Source organism: Cryptotermes secundus, unplaced genomic scaffold (genome assembly GCF_002891405.2).
Source record: "Cryptotermes secundus unplaced genomic scaffold, Csec_1.0 scaffold33, whole genome shotgun sequence".
NCBI classification, from domain to species: Eukaryota; Metazoa; Arthropoda; class Insecta; order Blattodea; family Kalotermitidae; genus Cryptotermes; species Cryptotermes secundus.
In genome coordinates, this window is record NW_019727088.1 from 1,953,639 (window position 1) to 1,958,739 (window position 5,101).

The window sequence follows — 5,101 nt, forward strand, 5'->3', positions numbered from 1 at the left end:
ATGCCAAATAGAAGTATTTAGCTTATGAATCTTAAAACGTAATATTTCACCTCCTGCTTGAATAAGTTCTGCCAGAAATTGATCACTACCTGGTGATTCATACCTTTTCAATTTTGCAATAGCAATTTCAACCTCTAAAGGGCTAGGATCAGGTACTAAGAGCTCGGCTGTATGTATTTCTATCTGCCTAACATCACTGACCCTATGTACATTCAATAACAGAGGAGTAGTTCTTCCACATATTCCAAATTTTGGAATCTACAAGCAGATCACCATTCTCGTCCTTCACAAAGTTACTTCTAGGTTGGTAATCCCTTAAAGTTATTTATAGGTCTCTAATGTTCTTGTTATTACTGTTCATTGCAAGCTCATTAATTTTGTCTTCCAGATATTTCCTCTTTTTACTCCTGAAATTCCTGCTGGTTTCATGTCTCATATGTTGTTCAGGTTATTGCCATTTATTTTGCTTGGATCTTGTAACCACGGTATATGCTTCTTCAATTTATAATAATTTAGACCCTCTTTAGCTGAAATTTTTATATTTTCTCTAATAGTTTCCCAAGCTTTATTAACATCCACCTCAGTGCCTAAGTTTTCCAAAGTCGCACACCTATTTGAGATTTCAACACAATACTGCTCTTTACCTTCTATCTCTGTTAATTTCTTGGGATTGAATCTCTCCATAAAAAATTGTGCATTTGTGTATTCACTGCCAGTCTCTCCCTAACAATTCGCACCACCAGATAGTGATCAGTATCACAATAATCTCCTGCCCTGAATGATCAGACATCAAGCATACTTGAATGCCATCTCCCATCTGTCAAAATATTGGCAATTTGATTGTGAGTCTTACCAGCAGGAGATGTCCAAGTAAATTTATGAATGTTACGAAGTGGGAACATTGTACTTCCAATAGTCAGATTTTTGGATGTGGCAAAGTTTACTACTGTAACTCCATTATCATTACTAATTTCATGCAAACTCTCATTCCCAATCGTTGGTTTCAAAATGTCTTCCCTGCCTAGTTTGACATTAAAATCTAAGAAAATTTTCATATGGTACTTCAGAAATTTATCAAATACAAGTTCTAGTTCTCCATAGAACCTGTTCTTTATATCATCAATTTTATCTTCTGTTGGGGTATGAACGTTCAGAGCTATGTTGTTACACCAGTGACATCTTAGTATTATGTATGACATCCTATGATTAATATACTCTACCCTGTTAACTGCTGATATGATTCTCTTATGTATGAAAAAAACCTGTACCTAATTAATGATTTTCATTCCCCTTTCCATAGAAAAATGTATATTCACCTGTTGGTTCGGTGCCACCTCCGTCCCATCTGACCTCCTGTACTCCCACTACATTGAACTTATATTCTGAGATTTCTTCCGCTACTGCCCTGAGTGAACCTGCCCTATACATACTTCCAACATTCCAAGTACCAAATCTCATAAAGAAAATTACTAGTGGAAAGTATAAATCATGAAGTCTCTTGTTACACAGTTAACTGCAGTCTCTAGTCTGAGTTCCTCTCATCACTTTTTAAGGTATCTTCAGTATTGTCAGGTGTCAGTAACTAGACATGGGGTTTGGACTGATAATTGGATTTATTGAATGCTTGCAACTCATAGCTACAAATAACTATAACAGTCTCACTTATTTACAGGCTCTAAATCGTTGGAACTGCAGAACACATAAAGTACTTAAACCTCATTTGATACATTGTAGACTAGTTTAAAATTACAATCAATGAAGAACATCCACTAACTTTGGTTTTCCAGCAATTGCAAGATGTTGGCTGATACTGTTTACTTCCATTCCACTGTTTTTTTTTTTCATTTAGTTACAACCCAGAATTTGGCAATCTTCATAGTTACTGCTGTAAGAACGTCAGTTCCACACGTACTTCACTCTTTGTAAGCCTTCTGAAATTGAAAGATCAAGAAAAGTTCCTTTTTAGCTTGCAAAATCCTTGGTGAATAAGTTTTATAATATAAAATTACTAATACAACAAGAATATAAGTCATGTCTTTTAAAGAAAAATATTTGATCTGCCTTGTAAAAATTCAGTGACATAAGTTCCAAATATTAATTACTTTTGGTGTGATGTCACTTTTTATGAGTCTGACAGTACAGTAATCAACAAACACACCAATATCAATGAATATGTTGCATGATAAACTGAACATTTAAGAAGTATCAAAGCTGGTACTAGGTAAAAGGTAAGGTAAGGTTGTCCATGCACTTAGTTAAGTTACACATAGTAAGTTATGGGGAACTGGAGGTATAACTTCATGTATTAACCTTAGCACTAGATGGAGGTGAGTGGTCACTGCATATAATAGCCACTTCACCCCTGGGAAAGCATCTCTGGTACTCAGTGGATAGTAGGCTGGGTGGCCCCCAGAGCTGGTGTGGATGTGGTAGAGAAGAGACCTCTTGTGCTTGTCAGGAATTGAACTCAGATTCCTCAGTCATCCAGCCCATAGCTAGTGGCTATGACTGAGATATCCTAGTTCCAAAGGGGAAATAAACAGAATATTTATTAATTTAATTGAAGAACAGATGACTACAGTGCATAAATGGTTAACCCACATGAACAGGATAGAGGATAATAATAGATTGCTAAATGGTATACAGAGATATAGGAAAATCATTCAAGAGAAGCATAATGAATTGAAACAGGTCTAATCCATGAAAAATATAGGAGGAAAGAAGAGCAAAATTAACCTTATAAGAAGGCTCTCTATCTGACACATGGAGCATGAAACTGTCCTTTGGCCTTCAAGCTTCCCATGCACTTCCTGTGAATGCCTTAAATGAACTTCCTGTGTACTTTTTCATTTTTTATGTAAAGGGTTTGCTCCTGTTATGGTTTATGCCACATCCTACAGTCATTGTTTACTAAATGTAGATCCAAAGAATTTAATGTAATATGTGTATGTATACATATATTATTGATTTATAGAACCACTGCAAATGAGAAATTCTATCACAGAGGTATTTAAACAGTAAGGTGCTAACAGAGGGTACATACAGATCATACAGAATAAGATGGGCCTTCATTTATCCTCAACTTTTTTTTCCTCATTTCTAATTTTGAGAAAAAATTGACAGATTGAGTGATTTGTTTCCTCTCTGCACAACACAATGTTTTGCTGAGAAAAGTTAATATATATTTTGGACTGAACTTCTGTTTACACCTGGATGATGGCTGTACAACTTATTGGATTATAGTATGTATTCTACACTTCAGTTCTATCAGTATCTAATTGTATTTTATTATAGGTTCACAGAGATGAATGAATGTCAAGCATAACAATTCACCATGCCCTATCATAACCTCACCCCCTCAGTCTTGTTCCGTTACATACCACACATCCACGCATAGTATAAAAAAAATATATATATTCCTGTTATAGGCCATGGAGGCCCATAGGGTTGTGAGATGTTGAGGTTCGCACATTTTCTAGACAATTGGCTCATAGATGGTGGCAAGGTTGTCAGCCCTACGCGCCAGCCGCCATTTACCTCCAAGAATATTCCTGGTACTCATTTCTCTCAGAGGCTGAGTGGACCCCAGGGCAACAGTGCGGCTAGAAGGATTAGGTCAATTGAAAAAAATCCAGTGACCTCATCCGGATTTGAATCCGCGACCTTCCGGCTTGTTCCGCCTAATATGAATAACACACTCACTGCTAACCATATTTTTTCCCACAGACTCCATAGTTTTGCCAAACAAATTTTTGTTTTCTTCTGGGTTTTGGCGCCAAAACCCAGAAGATGACTTTCTTCATAGTCATCGTCGTGAAAACCTCAGAACTTACAAATTTTTGTTTATTTCACTGTTTTTGATGAATAAATTCTAATAATGGACAGTGATCATCTGCATAAGGCAGCTGTAATGGAATTGTTACTATAGAAGTGTATAAGCTTCCTGTGTTAAAATTGAGTCTCTCAGAATGGGTGCTATGAAGAGTACTATCTTGTTTGATGTGAAGCCCTTGGACTCTGTTCATTGTGTGCTTTCTTGTTGGTTACTTGCTTGGCTTCCCATCTGAGGACTGAGGTTTCATAGTGTGAAACTGTTCAACCCTAATCAAATACATTCAGAGATGCTAATGTATGAGTAGGGAACATAAGTGGAACAATGATAAACTACTCATAGAACAACCTACTCTGTTGTCACGGTCTACCTATGGCTCTACAGCCCTTGTGGATCTTGACCGCTTTTTTGTTTCTTAATCCATACATGGTAGGACTCCTTGGATGGGAGATCAGCCTGTTGCAAGGCTGCCACCTACACATAGAACAACACAAACAGAATAAATGCACACAGACATCCATGCCTCAAGAGGGTTTCGAACCCACAATCCGTGTTCAAGTGGGCAAAGACAGTTCATGCCTTAGATTGTGCGGACACTGCAATCAGCCCTGCTGTCACTATGGACAGTTATGGTATTGAACCCAAGTCATATTGAGAATTCAGTCTTTAACTGCCTGGGTTGTGGCACAGCCTGGAATGCTTTTTGTATTCTGAAAATATCTTCATGTAATTAACCTTTAAACACCGGACTTCGAAATAGTGGTAAACTTGAGCTGGCTGGAGTTTATTTAAATGCCCGCTGCTGGTGCTCGTTTAAATGCCCGTTGCTCCCTTGCATTTAAATGTCCGTTCCTGTTAGGCGATTAATCAATTTTAAGTGTTGTGTTAAAAAATGCTGTATCTAGCTCAATTTTTATGATAAATGGATGGAATTAAATGTGTATATATCCAAAAAGAACATAGTGTCGCATATTAAAACGGAAGATTTGAAATTTTTAATACAAAGTGTTATAATCTATTTTCAATTTTTTGTGTTTTAATTTTGATGCGTACTGCAAAAATTGTTTCCCAGTTCTTCACAGAGTTGTTCTGCATTATAAATTCATTTCTGTTTGTAACACTTGACAAATTTTAGCAGTCCCTGGTGTCATAAAACAGATGGAAGCAATAAAATCATTTGGTCTTCTGCTAGCACTGCTTACACCCTTCGGATTTTCGAATCTTTGACTGAAGGTCAGAAGAATGAAAGAATGGCTATTCAAGAGAAAG

The 5,101-nt window shown here is 36.8% G+C and overlaps 1 long non-coding RNA gene across 1 annotated transcript; it reads right to left on the minus strand.

The window, feature by feature from the left end:
- Positions 1-1,770: 1,770 nt before the first annotated feature.
- Positions 1,771-4,224, minus strand: LOC117282293. Its single transcript, XR_004513005.1, has 3 exons — positions 4,185-4,224; positions 2,311-2,518; positions 1,771-1,931 (listed from the first exon to the last, which is right to left on the minus strand). It is a non-coding gene; the product is annotated as an uncharacterized LOC117282293 (long non-coding RNA).
- Between the last annotated feature and the right edge of the window lie 877 nt (positions 4,225-5,101).